At 37.7% G+C, this 18726-nt stretch overlaps 1 protein-coding gene across 1 annotated transcript in view; it reads left to right on the top strand.

Moving 5' to 3' along the window:
• Positions 1–18726, top strand: part of RIMS2 (regulating synaptic membrane exocytosis 2) — a 319527-nt gene that overhangs the window by 206838 nt on the left and 93963 nt on the right. The gene's annotated exons all lie outside the window — the stretch shown is intronic.

Below are 18726 nucleotides of genomic sequence, written 5' to 3'. Positions count from 1 at the left end.
ATTGAATTCATTTATTCAGGTAATTCTTTTTTTTAGAGCTGTTTTGTGCCAAGCATCAGGTCTGGGGCTGCTGAAATACACTGAAAAATAAACTGAGTTCCATTAGAAGAAAGCAAACAATAGTGATATAATTTATATAATGGAGACATAAAAGTCTGAGAAAACGCTATAATTGGCATCCAGAAGTCTATGATGTAAATGTAATGTTGCCATATTATTAGGTTTATGAAATGATGGACACCCTTGATTCTCCAACTTAAGCAATTTGGTGAATAGTTATACACTTTACTGAAACAGGGAAGACTGAAGGAGAAAAGTATTTGCAAAAAAAAAAAAGATCAGTTTGCATGTGTGTGCGTGCTTAGTCACCTCAGTCATGTCTGACTCTGCAACCCCATGGACTGTGGCCTCCAGGCTCCTCTGTCCATGGGATTCTCCAGCCAAGAATACTGGAGTATTGGGATGCTGGGATGCCATGCCCTTCAGGGGCTCTTTCCAACTCAGGGATCAAACCTGCATCTCTTATGTCTCCTGCCTTGTCAAGCAGGCTCTTCACCCCTAGCGTCACCTGGGAAGTCCTAAGTCCAGGTTGCTGCTACTTAGTCGCTTCAGTCGTGTCCGACTCTGTGCGACCCCATAGACGGCAGCCCACCAGGCCCCCATCCCTGGGATTCTCCAGGCAAGAACACTGGAGTGGGCTGCCATTTCCTACTCCAATGCAGGGAAGTGAAAAGTGAAAGTGAAGATGCTCAGTCGTATCTGACTCTTAGCGACCCCATGGACTGCAGCCTACCAGGCTCCTCCGTCCATGGGATTTTCCAGACAAGAGTGCTGGAGTGGGTTGCCATTGCCTTCTCCAGGTTGGGACACATCAAATTTGTGATATTCTGTGCAAAAAGTAGGTGAGTAGGTAGGTAATTCATAAGTTCAGAAAAGTAGCTTAGTTAGCTAACTTATTTAGAGATGAGTGGAATATATATGTGTATATGTATATATGTATGTGAGTGAGTGAGTGACAGTCACTCAGTCATATCTGACTCTTTGCAACCCATGGACTCTAACTCCCAGGCTCCTCTCTCCATGGAATGCTCCAGGCAAGAATACTGGAGTGGGTTGCCATGCCCTTCTCCAGGGAATCTTTCCAACACAGGGGTCAAACATGGGTCTCCCGCATTGCAGGCAGATTCTTTACCATCTGAGACACCAGGGAAGCCCATATATGTATGTATGTAATATGTGTACATATTTTATATATATATGGATAAATCTTGGTGTGTAGGTATTATTTTTAAGGTAAGATCATTTCCTCTGATGGTTCTGTTTCCTCTGTGAAGTTTAAGGAAAAGTTATCTGCTGAGAGGAAAGCAAAAGGAGGGAGATTTGAGTAGCAGAAAGGCTACTAAGATTTTACTGGAATCTGTCTACGCTGTTTTAAACCAGTCATCTAGAGCAGCAGCATCTAATAAAAATGTGGCTATTGTGGAGAGTGGGGAGCAGGGGTGTAGAGTAACTTGAGGCTGGTGACAGTGGATTATAGTAGAACCAATATGTCCTACTGAATTTTGTTTTTTTTCAACAGTGCTCAGCTGTTGAGGGAGAAGGCAATGGTAACCCACTCCAGTACTCTTGCCTGGCAAATCCCATGGACAGAGGAGCCTGGTAGGCTGCAGTCCATGGGGTCGCCAGGAGTCAGACACGACTGAGAGACTTCACTTTCACTTTTCACTTTCATGCATTGGAGAAGGAAATGGCAACCCATTCCAGTGTTCTTGCCTGGAGAATCCCAGGGACGGGGGAGCCTGGTTGGGCTGCTGTCTATGGGGTCGCACAGAGTTGGACACGACTGAAGCGAGTTAGCAGCAGCAGCAGCATTGAGAGGTAGGCACAGAAGAAGCAAATGGTAGGACTCATCAAAAGGTTCTGCCAGTTGGATGCTACATGAGGAGGGATACTAAAAAAGTTGAGAGGATTTGCAAAAGAGTGATTGAAATGATGGGCTATAGTGTCAAGTTAAATGTAAGTAAAGATGAGGGGGTTGATAATTGGAGAAGAAAATGAAGAAATCAAAGGTCTTACTTTATTAAAAAATGAGGATAGCTGACGAAATGAGCTAGAAAAAAAGTAGATAGAAAAACCTCTTTGCAACTTTCTGAATATGATTGGGGTATTATTTTCCCCATTTTACATAAGAGGGCAACTGAGGCACAAACTATTTTGACAACTCAGTTATAGCATGAGTCATGCACTGCATCTTGAATATGAGTCTCCTAATAAACTAAATTGACTTCCCAGTAGATAGTTATTTTTCTTACTAGATATGCAGATCATAGATATTCTTTGTTCAAGGAAAGGAATCATTACACTTAACAGAGTTGAAATACATATATCCAAATAAGTATCAAAATAGAAAAATAGATTGTTCATTTTTAGGGCATGTGTCTGCTTCATCTTTTTAATATTTACTTGTTAAATATTCATTTACTGCTTTATATTTTCACTTTCAAATGAATTTTGTTTTGAGTGTCATTATATAGTTGGGGCTTCCCAAGTGGCTCCAGTGTAGGAGATGTAAGAGATGCAGGTTTGATCCCTGGGTTTGGAAGATTCCCTGGAGGACAGCATGGCAACCCACTCCAGTATTCTTGCCTGGAGAATCCCATGGACAGAGGAGTCTGGCAGGCTGCAGTCCATAGGGTCGCAAAGAGTTGGACACAACTTGAAGCCATTTAGTATGCACAGATATTATAGTTGTTAATTTTAGTATTAAGCTTAATATTTTGTATATGATAGCATTTAATTACCTTTATAAAGTTTTTCATTAGTTCACTCTATTCACAGCACAACAGTAATTAATATCAAAAGGAAATAATGCTTTACATAGGAAAATACATCTTATATCAAATATTTTGCTGGAATCTGTATATGCCATTTAAATCAGTCATCTAGAGCAGCAGCATCTAAGAAAAATATAATGTAAGCCCAAATTTCTAAGTTTAAATATTTGCATAGACATTAAAAAATTAAAAGGAGCAGGTAAAATTAATCATATATTTTATTTAATCCAGTATATCCAAAATATTCTTATATCGAATTTTAACCTATAGAAAAAGATTAATGGGCTTCCCTGGTGGCTCAGTCTTTAAAGAATCCACCTGCAATGCAGGAAACCTGGGTCAGGAAGATCCCCTGGAGGAGGGCATGGCAACCCACTCCAGTATTCTTGCCTGGAGATTCCCCATGGACAGAGGAGCCCAGCGAGCTACAGTACATGGGGTGGCAAAGAGACAAACACGACTGAGCGACTGAGCACACACAAAAAGATTAATACATATTTTATTCTTTTGGGGAGTGTACTAAGGCTTCTAAACCTTGGTATATTACAGTGTGCAGTGTATCCAGCGTGTGTATGACACAGTGCATCACAATCTGGAGGAGGCACATTTCAAGTGTTCATGAGCTACATGTGCCGGTGCCAGTAGTACTGGGCAGTGCAGATCCAGAGACTTCAGGAAGTATAGTTCAACAAAATAACACAAAGTTAAGCTCTGGGTTTCTCCTAAGAGAGCAGCTTAAGAAATCCTGGTAAGGAAAAATACTTATTTGTTAGAAAAATAGTTTTTTAAAAAGTAAATAAGCTCAAACTGCTACAAAGTTCTGGTCTCTTTTAGTATCAACAATCCTTTTACCATAGTCATATTTACCATAATTTTTTTCATTAAACTTTTTACATGTGCCTATTTGTAAATATATATATATATATATACACACACACACATACATATGGCATAATTGTGTTTATTTATATAAATTTGACTTTAAAAGACTAATGATAAATCTTGGGCAATTTAATAGTTTCATTGTGTATTACTCTATAGTATAATCATGCAAAAATTCTGAAGATTTATAGTTTCTATTTGTGGAACAGTCTTTGGGACTCTGTGGGAGAGGGAGAGGGTGGGATGAGTTGGGAGAATGGCATTGAAACATGTATAATATCATATATGAAACGAGTCGCCAGTCCAGGTTCGATGCATGATACTGGATGCTTGGGGCTGGTGCACTGGGACGACCCAGAGGGATGGTATGGGGAGGAAGGAGGGAGGAGGGTTCAGGATGGGGAACACATGTATTCCTGTGGTAGATTCATTTCGATATTTGGCAAAACCAATACAATATTGTAAAGTTTAAAAATAAAAAAAATTAAAAAAACAACAAAAACAACAAAAAACAGGATTTTTAAATGTAAGGATTTAATCCTATAGTAGTAGTGAAAGTCGCTCAGCCATGTCCAACTCTGCGACGCCATGGACTGTAGCCCTCCAAGGCTCCTCTGTCCATGGGATTCGCCAGGCAATAATTCTGGAGTGGGTTGCTGTTCCCTTCTCCAGGGGATCTTCCCAACCCAGGGATCGAACCCGGCTCTCCTGCATTGCAGGCAGATTCTTTACTATCTGAACCACCAGGGAAGCCTTTAATTCTATAGAATGGAATAAATGATGCATTTTAAATTTACATTTTTATGTTTAAAATTTAGAGTTTCCACTTAATGGCAATTAACAACATTATTGGTTTCAACATTTAAAATCAAAATCATATTATAAATATTCAGTGCAACATAAAACACATGAAGTTTTTTATATGCTTCTAATTGAATACTATAAGAAATGTTAAGGTAAAAAAATACTTTGTATTTGTGTTTGTATGTGCAATTCATTATTCACCATCCAAATTCACCATCCAAAATCACCATCATGATTTTGAGAGAAGTGGCAGGTTATGTTCATTAAAGAAAACTTGTACTAGATAAATAGCCACGAAAGCAGAAGCAGCCTATAAATACACTGCAGGAGAAGTATGTTTGAGACAACATTTACAACTTGCTTAAATTCTATTCACATTTATTATTTCATTATAGTGAATAGAGATTTATTATGTAAGTTATTTTCTAGCCTTTGGCTTCCCAAAATCAATAGAAAATGGGACTGTATTAGTTTCATAAAGTAGCTAACCACAGTGGAAGTCATAATATCCTTAAATTAATTTTTGTTGTCAGTTTTCAACACAAACCTTAGAAGATAATAGTCTAATGTTTCATGTGAGGACTTTTGGCACAAATGTGCCCAGGTTATAGTGTAGGTTCTTGGACATTATTTTGAAACTTGAGCTTTAGCAGTGAACAAAAGAAATAAAGTTCTTGCCCCATGTAGCTTCAAGTGGAAGGATATATAATAAAAAGAAGAGAAAAAGCTCAGAACAAGTTAAGAAGTAAACTCAAGGTCATGAACTATTAAATGACAGAAATAGGATAGAAATCTGTGTCTGACTTTGAACCTAAATGTATGTTTCACCTCTTTAATTTTACCAGATTTTTATCAGATTTTGTTGCCTTGAATAAATCACTAATATTGTTGAAGTACAAGTATCTAAGAATCAAGTATAAAACTTTTCCTATGAGAGACCATGACCTAAGCTTAAGAGAATCTGAGAAGTAGAACTCCCTAATCACTCCAGTATGAAGAATTAGGCCTATTTTAAATATAATTTGTTTTTCTTTGAGGCTTGTTGAACAGTAACTCTTTAAAATAGCTTATTTTTGGCAAACAAAATGTAGAAAAACCTAAAAAATCATTTTGTTGATTAGTCCAATTAAAGGAAATTTATAAAATACTGATACTCAGAGAACCATAGATTTATTTTTGATACTCTCACTGTATATTTTAATTTGTTCATTGGGGCCAAAGATGCAATACTTAATGCCTCACATTTATATTAGATATCCTAAACATTAAAGCATACTTTAGCTCAGAAAAATTTAGCTTCTTTTTAAAAATAATACTTCATGGTTTAATCATGTTAGTCTTTGTCTTTCAAATTGCTCATAACAGAAGGAAAACTTTAAAAACCACGCACTAGACTAAAAAATGCTAACAGCCTTAAAAGACTAGCGTTGTGTGTACCAAGACATCATTCCAGAACAGAAATTCACAATCTTTGTAGAACTGACTGACTTGAAATCTGAGAAGAAAAGATAAGTTTAGATTTCTAACAATCTGAAGGCTTTCCTCTAAATGGCTCCAAGGAAGATTCAGTATATATGACCCAGGGCATTTTGTCAAAATATTACTGTCATTATAATCACTGAAACAGACTACAATCTTTCTGTTCTTCATGAGTTCTGAGTGACATGTAAAAGGCAAGCTTATACTTGGGTAATGATGACTGGAACATTGTCTACATGCACAAACACAAGCTAAGCAAATATACTAAACTAAATCATGTATTTGCACATTTTTACATGAAAATTTTCTGTAGGATGAATAAAGGGATAATCTCGGACATTTCAAGACATTGGATGTATTAACACTGCATTTTTTCAAAGGGAAATTACCAGTATTCATTTAATGAGACAACAAAAGTATATTTTAATGACAAAGAATTACTTATTATAGAAAGTATTATGTTTTCCACATGAAATGCCTAAATTCGATTTAAAATATGCAAGTTAAGTCTTAACCTAATTCCATGCTATACTTACAAAGTAGTTTACACATTAAAGCTTCTGAGAGTTTTGCTTCATATCCCCTCTATTAGTTCTTCTAAATTTATTAAATAGGGCTATAAATCATGGTCCTTGACAAGAAGTGTGGTTATTTTATATACGTACACATACATATTGTTCTTTGTTCTGTGTGGTGGTCAGTCAGGTATGGCCACAAGAGGGGACACAGGAGGGACTCAGGAAAACAACTTTGTCCCACGAAAAAGGAGGCAGGCATACTACACCATGCAGAGCAACAGGGAAGGTCAGGAGGCAGAAGGGGAAGGAGTGAGAGAAAAATCAAGGCCAGAACCTTTACTGGGGCAAGAAAGATAAGAAAGGGCAGAATAAAGTTTAAGATTGGCTAATCTGAATAATTTCTGCAAGCTGGGCTTTGGGTTATAGGGGTGGTCTCTAGTTGCCTGGTACAGGCCATGGGATGGTTCAGGGCAAAGAGCCTCTTGATGAAGGTGGAGAGAATGAAAAAGCTGTCGTCTTAAAGCTCAACATTCAAAAAACTAAGACCATGGAATCTGGTCCCATCACTTCATGGCAAATAGATGGGGAACAATGGAAACAAAGAGACTATTTTCTTGGCTCCTAAATCACAGCAGATGGTGACTGCAGCCATGAAATTAAAAGACGCTTGCTCCTTGGAAGGAAAACTATGACAAACCTAGACAGCATATTAAAAAGCAGAGACATTTACTTTGTTGACAAAGGTCTGTCTAGTCAAAGCTATGGTTTTTTCCAGTAGTCATGTCTGGATGTGAGAGTTGGACCATAAAGAAGGCTCAGTGCCAAAGAATTGATGCTTTCGAACTGTGGTGCTAGAAAAGACTCTCGAGAGTCCCTTAGCAAGATCCAACCAGGCCATCCTAAAGGAAATCAACACTAAATATTCATTGGAAGGATTGATGCTGAAGCTGAAACTCCAATACTTTGGCCACCTTATGTGAAGAGCCTACTCATTGGAAAAGACCCTGATGCTGAGAAAGATTGAAGGCAGGAAGAGAAGGGGACGACAGAGGATAAGATGGTTGGATGGCATCACCGACCCAATGGACATGGGTTTGGGTGGACTCTGGGAGTTGGTGATGGACAGGAAGGCCTGGCGTGCTGCGATTCATGGGGTCGCAAAGAGTCGGACACAACTGAGCGACTGAACTGAACTGAACATAATCGATACACATATGCACGTACACACTCTGTTTAGACCTTAATTGTTTAATATCCACTAAAACTGAACTAAGAAATACAAAAAAATTTCACCTGGAGCTTTGCTGTTTAGATATTTTTAAATATCTGTAATCATTGGCCTTTTGGTACATTCTATTGATGAACAAGCTCCTTGTTTTTTTGACCTCTAAGCCCAGAACCCTAGGGCTTCCCTGATGGCTTAGCGGTAAAAGAATCCACCTGTAATGCAGGAGACCTGGGTTCAATTCCTGGGTTGGGAAGATCCTCTGGAGGTAACCCACTTTATTATTGCCTGGAGAATCCCATGGACAGAAGAGGCTGGCAGGCTATAGAACAGTCCATAGGGTTGCAAAGAATCGGACACGACTGAAGCGACTGAACAGGCTCTCACCAGAACCCTAATTTTGTTGCAGGCAAGCAAACCTGATAACTAAGGAGAGCACTGTCTCAGGAAGCCCAGTGTGCTCCTCCTCTTCACTGACATTTCCACGTCCAATAGCCCAGTCTCCTGAGCCCTGCTGTCTGTGAAAAAGGCTAACTTTTCTGAGAAGAAAGCCCTTACTACAGCAACAAGGCAAAGCTCACTAGGAAAATAATGTAATATATGTTGCTGTGGTTGATGTTAAGTTGTACAAATGTATATATATTATATATATAATGCCACAGATCCCAAGAACTTGGAGCATGGAAGTTATTTCTGGTTCTTTACAAATCTTTTTACCTGACTCCCACACATGCTCAGAAAGATAAAAGGGCAAGAAACAACTTCTTTGTCTCAGTTGTTGTCAGACAAATATAAGGAAAATGTAGACAATTTCCAACAAGGCATCCTTGTTTCTAAATATAAAGGTATAATGTATAGGTAATGTATATTTTGGGCTTCCCTGGTGGCTCAGAAGTAAAGAATCCACCTGCAATGCGGGAGACCTGGATTTGATTCCTGGATTGGGAAGATCCCTTAGAGGAGGCCATGGCAACCCACTCCAGTATTCTTATCTGGAGAGTCCCCATGGACAGAGGAGCCTGGTGGGCTGGCTGTAGTCCATGAGGTCACAAAGAGTTGGACATGACTGAGCAACTAAACACGATGTATATATGGCCTCTTAAAAATAATTCTAGAATGAATTTCTTTCTTTTTTTTTTAATCCTTTGGGACTCCAGAAATTCTGGTAGATTCTTCTATTCTTCTACTAGAAAATCTGGTAGATTTTTCTTGAAACATTAACTTTAATTAGATATAAGAATTTATAGATGCTAATTAAATTGCATCAAGATGTAGGTTTAAAGTATGTTCTCAGTCTCTGAAATGTTGCAATGTGATTATACAAAGTAGATTTTTTTAAACTTGAATTTGATTTGCAATCAAGTTTTCAAAAGAAAAAACTCAAGAGTATCCACTATTTTTCAAAATATGGAACTAATATCTTTTGTACTTTAAAGTCTGAGGAATTAATATTCTTAATTTATAACCATTTATACATTCTGGCCTAGAGAATTCTATGGACTATATAGTCCATGCAGTCGCAAATAGTCAGACACAACTGAGCGACTTTCACTTCACTTCATACATTTGTATACATTTTGAAACTCAATATTTAGTGATTTTATATAGGTTAGTTATAGTCCAAGAATGCTTTCATATTATAGTTTAGTTTTCAGTGCTATTTTTAGCAGCATAATGTGAATTTTTATGTACTGTAATCATTTCAATAGTGCAGCATATTCATCATTTGTTAAATACAAAACTTGATACACTGATTACAGAGCTGCATGATTAGCAAGAATAAATCAAGTTCTCACTTTTTTTCACAAAATTTTAACTCTTAGTGTTCCTTTGACATTAGTAAAAATGGTAAAAAATGTAAATTTATCCTTGAAGTAATAGGTCAGTGAGTGTCCCTTCTGATAATTTATCATGGAGCTTTTCTTTTTCCTGTTATTGAGAAGTACCATGTAATCATGTGGTTAACAACAACAAATTAACATGAAAATAAGCCAGAGGGAAGTATACTTCTGCCTAAAAGATTTATATATAGAAATAATGAGGTTAGCTGAAAAGTTCAGATGAAATAATAGAAAACTTCTTTACCAACTGAGCTATGAGGGAAGCCCAATAGAAAAATTAAAGGAGATTTTATATATATGGTGAGTTGATGGATTAGAATTATGAAATTTATTCTAAAAACTTGTGAAGTGAGACGTGTTTTTGCTTAAAATATATATATCAAGGAAAATTGTGGGGAACAATAGGCAGAGCTGAATTTAAAAAAAAAACCATGAAAATTTGAAAGAGATTAATTTAAAAAACCACTTCAACGGAGGTATTATGGTCATAAAAATCCAGAGTTTAAAAGTACCTTAACAATGATCTTTAACCTCATTTGCTAAGTTAGGAAAAAGAGGACCAATGAGTAAAAGAAACATTTCTGGTAACCCTCTAGAAATTGTGGTAAGACAGTTTTATTTAACAGATACACAGATGAATTCCTGTTATTCCCCTTTAGTAGAATTCCTCACAGCATAAAAATTTAATGTTCTAAATCAAACATTCATGTTTTTAAACTCATGTATTTCTCCATCTTGAAGGAATTTCAATAGCTGCTTTCTTAAGGGTCATTTGTGTCCTCCACACCTCTAAATCTGTAGCTTTTCTTAAATGTTCCTGGTAATTAACTCTGTATCATTTGACCACTACAACTTTCCTGAACCTCATTCTTGTCTTCTGTGGAATTTGACTCTATACTATTATTCTTATTTCTAAAAATGCATCTCTATTCACCTCAGTCACTCTTCTTTTCCTGATCTTTAAATATAAGTAATCCTTGGACTATCATTTCAATCTTTTTCATTTTTCTCTCTCTACCCTCTTAGCCTGCCTTTGTTCTTGCGTGTCTCAGTTGTTCAGTCATGTCTGACTCTTTGTAACCCCATGGATTGCAGCCTACCAGGCTGCTCTGTCCATGGAATTTTCCAGCCAAGGATACTGGAGTGGGTTTCCATTTCCTCCTCCAAGAAGGGTGGAAAGTCGACTCGACTGAGCGACTTCACTTTCACTTTCAAGAATGGAAAGACCATTTCCATCCTAATTTTTAGGCCATCCTAATTTCAGCTGTCCTCTCCTGTTCAGCAAATACTTGTTGGTTCTCTCTGTTTAGCCCTGACTGTTCCCTTGAGCACTTGGCCTGAGTGTACCGCCTGCTCCTACTGAACCTCAGTTCAGTTCAGTTCAGTTCAGTTCATTCGCTCAGTTGTGTCTGACTCTTTGCAACCCCATGGACTGCAGCACGCCAGGCCTCCCTGTCCATCACCAATTCCCGGAGTCCACTCAAACTCATGTTCATTAGGTCAGTGATGCCATCCAACCACCTAATCCTCTGTCGTCCCCTTCTCCTCCTGCCCTCAATCCCTTCCAGCATCAGAGTTTTTTCCAGTGAGTCAACTCTTCACATGAGGTGGCCAAAGTACTGGAGTTTCAGCTTTAGCATCATTCTTTCCAAAGAACACCCAGGGCTGATCTCCTTTAGAATGGACTGGTTGGATCTCCTTGCAGTCCAAGGGACTCTCAAGAGTCTTCTCCAACATCACAGTTCAAAAGCATCAATTCTTTGGGACTCAGCCTTCTTTATAGTCCAACTCTCACATCCATATATGACTACTGGAAAAACCATAGCCTTGACTAGATGGACCTTTGTTGGCAAAGTCATGTCTCTGCTTTTTAATATGCTATCCCGTTTGGTCATAACTTTCCTTCCAAGGAGTAAGTGTCTTTTAATTTCATGGCTGCAATCACCATCTGCAATGATTTTGGAGCCCAAAAAATAAAGTCAGCCACTGTTTCCACTGTTTCTCCATCTATTTGCCATGAAGTGATGGGACCAGATGTCATGATCTTAGTTTTCTGAATGTTGAGCTTTAAGCCAACTTTTTCACTCTCCTCTTTCACTTTCATCAAGAGGCTCTTTAGTTCTTCCACTGAACCTCTCCATCAGGAAATTCCACTGGTCCAGTGTTGATTATTGTTTCCTAAATCAGTACCACTTGGCAAACACTATACTCTCTAAGGGCCTCCGTTTTCTCTTCTTTAAGAGAATTGAAAGTGAAAATGTTAGTCTCTCAGTTATCCCTGAGTCTTTGCAACCCCATGGACTGTACCTCTGTCTATGGAATTTCCCAGGCAAGAATACTGGAATGGGTTGCCATTGCTTTCTCCAGAGGATCTTCCCGACCCAGGGACCAAACCTGGATCTCCTGCATTGCTGGCAGATTCTTTACCTCCTGAGCCACTATGAAAGTCCTCTTTAAGACAATTACATGAGTTAATTCATAGAAAGCACTTGGACAAGCATTTGGAATATAATAAATGCTTATCAATTTGAGCTATGATTATATCTTATTCTTAGGTCCAGATACTAAGCTGTATAGATGGTTCCTTCTAGATAACTTTTACATTAGCTTTGTTTTCCATTAGTAGTAGCAATGGAGTAGCCTAAGTTCCTATTTCCTTTCCCAGAACTATTGCTGCTCTGCTGCTAAATTGCTTCAGTCGTGTCCAACTCTGTGTGACCCCATAGACGGCAGCCCACCAGGCTCCCCCACCCCTGAGATTCTCCAGGCAAGAACACTGGAGTGGGTTGCCATTTCCTTCTCCAATGCATGAAAGTGAAAAGTGAAAGTGAAGTTGCTCAGTCATGTCCGACTCCTAGCAACCCCGTGGACTGCAGCCTACCAGGCTCGTCCATCCATGGGATTTGCTAGGCTATAAACTCCTAATTGATTTTTTCATAGGCAGTCTCTCCTGACTTTGCTATTCAAGACATATTAAATTGTGCTGCTGTTATAAACAACCCTGAATTCTTAGTTGCATAATCAACAAAAATTATAGTCACTCAGGGGCTCGGTCCAATAGAGGCTCTGTCTTTCACAGTCCCAGTAGCAGAGGGAAAGGGAAGTTGGAGTTGAACACAACCAATCAAATGCTTCTGCCCAAAAGTGATAGGACTCATTTCCACTCATTCCAGATAAGCAAGGATCAGCTCTTTAATCAGCAAGGCACTGCTTCCTATCCTGAGATCCAAGACTTAGGAACATTAAACACAGTTTCATTACTAATGATATAGTCAAGGAAGATATTTTGACTAAAAAACAATCTGTTGATTAGCTAAATATTCCTCCCTAACTCTAGACATCAACTTTGTAGCATAGACAAATACACACACTCAAGTACACTTAGATAATATACTGATACATTATAGTGCATTGATAGAATGTATTTATATACAGTACCTGAATTATTGTTAAAAATACCAAATGTTCAAATTCTGGTCATCTCCAGGAATCAAAGAATTAGCATGAGGAACTCAGTTTTTTTATACTCCTCAGAGAGAGATCTTTTCTTGATCATCTAATTTAATTAAGGTTTAATGACATTAGAACTGGTCATTGGACTCTTAATTCTAAACATTCTCATGCAGCCATATTTGCATTTTACATGCTGATATATCTATGAGTACATTAATTAAAAGAGCCTATGTCATACCATTCTTGTATCCCTGCATTTGTGGGAATATATATGCAATAAACATTTGAATAAATGGTTACTATTTCACTAGCCTAAAATTGTAGATGGTCATTTGAGTAAATGAAATATTGTCTATTAAATTATAATGTAGGATCATGATCATTTTGAATTCCACATTTTAGGAAGGAAATAATATTTAATACAGAAAAAATACTTGATGAGGTGAAGAGCAGGGTTTTAGCAGAGTTTGTTATCCTCCTTTCCCCCTCCCCATAAGGTATATGCCAGAATCAAGAAATGGCACTCCAAAGCCAGATATCCACTCAGTGACTCACAATGGGTGCAGTCGAGTCTGAGTTGTAGTGGTGGGTATTCAGTTAGCTCTTGGCACATGCCTCCAAGAATACAAGAAAGAGAATTAAGGCTTTCAAGGTTGCATAATGGTTGGGATTTTGGCTCATCTCTGTGGGGTTTTTCCCTACTCTATCATTATTCCTGTTGTCTTCTAACTTTTACATCCTCCCAGCCTTCTCTAGCAGAGAAGGCGATGGCACCCACTCTAGTACTCTTGCCTGGAAAATCCATGGACGGAGGAGTCTGGTGGGCTGCAGATATTTTTTGTGGTGAAATAAGTCCTCTTCTCAGAGAAGGCAATGGCACCCCACTCCAGTACTATTGCCTGGAAAATCCCATGGATGGAGGAGCCTGGTGGGCTGCAGTCCATGGGGTCGCTAAGAGTCAGACACGACTGAGCGACTTCACTTTCACTTTTCACTTTCATGCATTGGAGAAGGAAATGGCAACCCACTCCAGTGTTCTTGCCTGGAGAATCCCAGGGACGGGGGAGCCTGGTAGGCTGCCGTCTATGGGGTCACACAGAGTCGGACATGACTAACGTGACTTAGCAGCAGCAGCAGCAGCAGTCTTCTCTAGCACCACTTACTAGCCTAAGATGTTATAAACAGTCCCATTCCAGTGTCTTTTCTGTCCCTGCGCTGCAGTTCTCATACTCCATTCTGGGAGCTGGTAGGCCCTCTCTACTTCATTCATAACAATTCTGAGTCACTCCAGTCTCTAATTCCTTGGACAGGTTCTCTCCTGATCACCTTCCCACCTCTCAATATGATGAAATATTTTTTCATGACTGTGTATTTTATTTACAATGTTACTCTTATGTTTGTACTCTCACAAACTCAAGAGTTTATCTTTGTCCTGTGTTTGCTTGTTATCTTAACAGCCGAACTACTTAGTTGTACTCATTTAAACCTGTTAATGAATAGTTTTTATCTAAAAACATTTTGTTTAATCAGTAACTGCTATAATCCCTTAAATATGCTAATTAAGTCTTTGGAGACTATAAGTATTTCATCGCCTTTCATTCAGTTCAGTTCAGTCGCTCAGTCGTGTCCGACTCTTTGCGACCCCATGAATCGCAGCACACCAGGTCTCCCTGTCCATCACCAACTCCCAGAGTTCACTCAGACTCACGTCCATCGAGTCAGTGACACCATCCAGCCATCTCACCCTCTGTCGTCCCCTTCTCCTCCTGCCCCCAATCCCTCCCAGCATCAGAGTCTTTTCCAATGAGTCAACTCTTCGCATCAGGTGGCCAAAGTACTGAAGTTTCAGCTTTAGCATCATTCCTTCCAAAGAAATTCTTTCTCCTAATTATAGGTGATACGAGATTTGCCCTTTAAAAAATCTTTCAGGATACAACTTTAAACAACTACAGTTAATTGCTTGTACTGACAATTTTTCATATTTCAAGACTACTACATATATAAACTTTTTCATTATTTTCCAATGCCAAAAATCAGAAACATGCATAAAACCATATTCAAAATGTGAAAACACTGTTTCTTTCTGGAATTGAGCATCCTGTATCAGTGCCCAGTATTAGTGTGTAGTAATCTCATGGAATTAGCTTGAAAGCCATGCTGTACCTTTAGCCTATGGAATGAACTATGTAAATTGAGTTGTTTTAGTCCTGCTTTGCTTTTTTCATTTGTCTGATTGTTTTAATTTTTTTTTCTGGTTACCGATAACTTTTATGTTCATTTTGGAAAAAACAAAATAGAAAAAAAAGAACATTTTTAAAAAGCATAATACCAACCAGAGAAAATTAAAACCACTTTACACTGTTCACAGTACATCCTTTAGATTTCTTTCTGTATACACTTGTACTTCTTTTCCCGAGAACATAAACATCTGAAACATATTTTATTTTTCTTTACATTCCCTTTATTCCTTTAGTGCAGGTAACTAGTGAGTCATCTGTGAATCTAGGTTTCCTGAACTACCCAGTTTAGCAAGATATGTTTATTTCTATTTATATGAATTTCTTTTCTTTTCTGTTTGTGACTCTGTGTCACTCTGGGATTTGAATTTGCTTGTGTGCCCTAGTGGTAGAGTGAATCCATATTTGGTATGTGTGCCAGCCAAACCTAAACTGCAGATATCTGCTTTCTCACCCTTTCTCCCATATCAAGAACATATTTTATGTTAATAAATATTTATTTACAACAGCATTTTCAAAGGTATATTCTATTTTATTGATGAACATGACTTATTTAAACGTCCTCTACCATTGGACATTTCTGGGGGTTTTGCCTTTGTGTGTGTAAGTGTTTTACTATTACAATCAATTCTGCAGTAAATAGTATTCTTGCTAAATCTATGATCATTGCTGTTTTCCCTTAGGGTAAATCCTGAAAGTAAAAGTGACAGGTTAAAGGATAGGCATGTTTTTTAAACGCTTTTGATACATTTTGTCATGGTGCCTTTCAGAGATACATCACTGATACTCCCACCAGCAACATTGGTAATTTACCTTGTTACCAGACCCTTACAGATGTTCTCTTTTAAAGTAATAATATAATGATAGGGTCTGTGTTTTCTTAACCACTAAGTATTCCAAATGATCACCCATGTTTACAGATTCTTTACTATGAAATATTTTATAAGTAAGAGTCACAAGACTTTTAATATGTTGGTTGATAGCTTGTTTGCTTGCAGTATTGTTTGCGTATAGTTTAAGGTGATGGCCAAGTGAGGAAAGTAGAAGAAAGCAATAGCGATACCCTAGACTCAGTCACCCTCCCTTCAAAACCTGGCACTGAAGAGCAACTATGCAAACTCATCCTGATGATCTCTGTTTTAAGGGGATGAGAAGTAGATCCATCTTACAAAACTATTAATAACCCTTCTTGTAGATAATGCATTATCAAAGGTGTTAGATTGAAGAGAAGTACATTTCTTTAAAACCAAATAATCAGTAAAACATTTATCTATAAACTTGTTTATCTTTTCAGTTAGTATTTTATATCCTGATTGGTTTTGGCTAAGTTCTTTATGCCCTAATATCCAACCATGAGAATTAAAATGCAAAAGTCACAAGGTATAATATTTTGAGAGTGTATCTTTAACTTCCTTGGTAGGTAGTAGTAGGTGGTTCTTTTAGAAAAGTATGCTTGGGATAAAAGTTCCTACAAAACAAGAGTACTAGTTATTGTGACTATGGAACATATATTATTTTGAAAGCCTTAGTGTTGACTGAACTTTGACTTTTCTAGACTATGCCATGCCTTTTCTGATGATAGCATACCTTAAAATCATGTTGTATTTCTATGTTCATTTGCCCAGAATCCATGAAACAAGATATACTCTGGGAGCAAAGTGTTTCATCTTTAAAGGGGACCTTATAGATATTGCAGTTCAACATGTTTAATTGATGCTTAATGGATGATGATGGTGGTAGCGGTGGTGGAGATAATAAGAAGGAGGAAGAGAATAATTTTTGGAGCTCTTATGTGTCTCCTACTCTGCTTAGTGCTTAAGTTTTCTCATTTATTAAATGAGGAAGTTAAGTTCCAGAAAGGGAAACAACTCTCCTAAGATTAGTCAGGAAAGCCAAAATTCAAATCCAGATTTCCTGACTCTCAGTGTAGTCCACCCTGCATATAGCCACCTAACGCTGGCTATATGAAAACATTTTAGACATCTGACTCTCCGAAGTCTTAAAATTTATAATCATAAAGATTATTTTTTGATGCTTTTAAGTATTTACATATATATGTTGAAGGGCTTTAGCCTTATTTTATGTATTGTCTATATTCCCTAATTGCTGTCATTTCTATTTATTGAATTTTTATTTTAATCTTATTATGTCTATTCTTTAAAATAAGAAGCTACAGTGAAATATTCTCTTATAAATGAGGACCCTGAGGATCAAGTAGAAGCAATAAACTTTCTGAAGGAAGTCAGTTAAGTAGCAATAAAGCTGGAATTGTAGCGCCCATCTGTTACCTCCAAACTCTTTCTACTTTATTCTATAGTTGCTTATTGAAAAATAGCAAAATCAAACAAACTTGAAAATGATTAGTTTGTGTCACCATAGAAGGGTATACACTGTCTCCTCTCTTGCTATCTCTTGGTCTGTTTGTGCCTCATTTCTTCTTAAAACTAATATGAATGATAAAATAGTACACTCTACTGTCTTTTTAAGAAATTCACACTGAGTCTTTTCCCTCTTAAATACTTGGAGAAAATGAACATAGGTTAATACCTAAACTAACATGTTAGGTATTCCCTGGCAGTCCAGTGGTTAGGACTCCATGCCAGGGGTGCCCAGGTTTGATTCCTAGTCCTTACTTTTCAGTAAATATTACTCTAGATAGAGGAAAAGAACTGTTTAAAAATTATTGCCTTCTGACCATATTGTAAGCTGCTAAGTCGCTTCAGTCGTGTCTGATTCTGTGCAACCCCATAGAGAGCAGCCCACCAGGCTCCACCATCCCTGGGATTCTCCAGGCAAGAACACTGGAGTGGGTTGCCATTTCCTTCTCCAATTCATGAAAGTGAAAAGTGAAAGTGAAGTTGCTCAGTCGTGTCCAACTCTTAGCGACCCCATGGACTGCAGCCCACTAGGCTCCTCCATCCATGGGATTTTCCAGGCAAGAGCACTGGAATGGGGTACTTCTCCATCGCCTTCTCTGGACCATATGGTATAGAAAACTGCTAATGACTTTTCTTTCTTTCAAATGAATACAAGAGGAAAATCTTTCCTTCATTTTTGGAATATAGACATATCAATAAATATGAAAATGTAAAGTGAAATAAATTATTTTTAATTCAAAACTAATGAAAACATCAATCCTTGTTAGAAAATTTAACAAGGTTTAGAAAAATCTTATTAATAAAATGAGAAAATTAAACAGCTACTCAGCAGTAGATGCTGTCATTTTTGCCATCTTTTTGTAAAATTTCCCCAGTCATCAAATTTCTCTTTGATGGCTGTAGTAAAGCAAATTAGAGAAGAATGGTTTGGAAACTTCTTTTTGTTGTTGTTTTTTGTTATATGACTGCCTTAAAGCATATTGCACTTGTAAGACAGTGTATTCTCTTAAATGAGCCCACTTATTTTTCACAGATCTTTTTTTCTCCCCACTGTGGCCATGCATACCAGTGTCTT

The sequence above is a fragment of the Bison bison genome, unplaced genomic scaffold (genome assembly GCF_000754665.1).
Source record: "Bison bison bison isolate TAMUID 2011002044 unplaced genomic scaffold, Bison_UMD1.0 scf7180017864491, whole genome shotgun sequence".
Lineage (NCBI taxonomy): Eukaryota > Metazoa > Chordata > Mammalia > Artiodactyla > Bovidae > Bison > Bison bison.
This window is presented reverse-complemented; position numbering and strand designations above follow the sequence as displayed.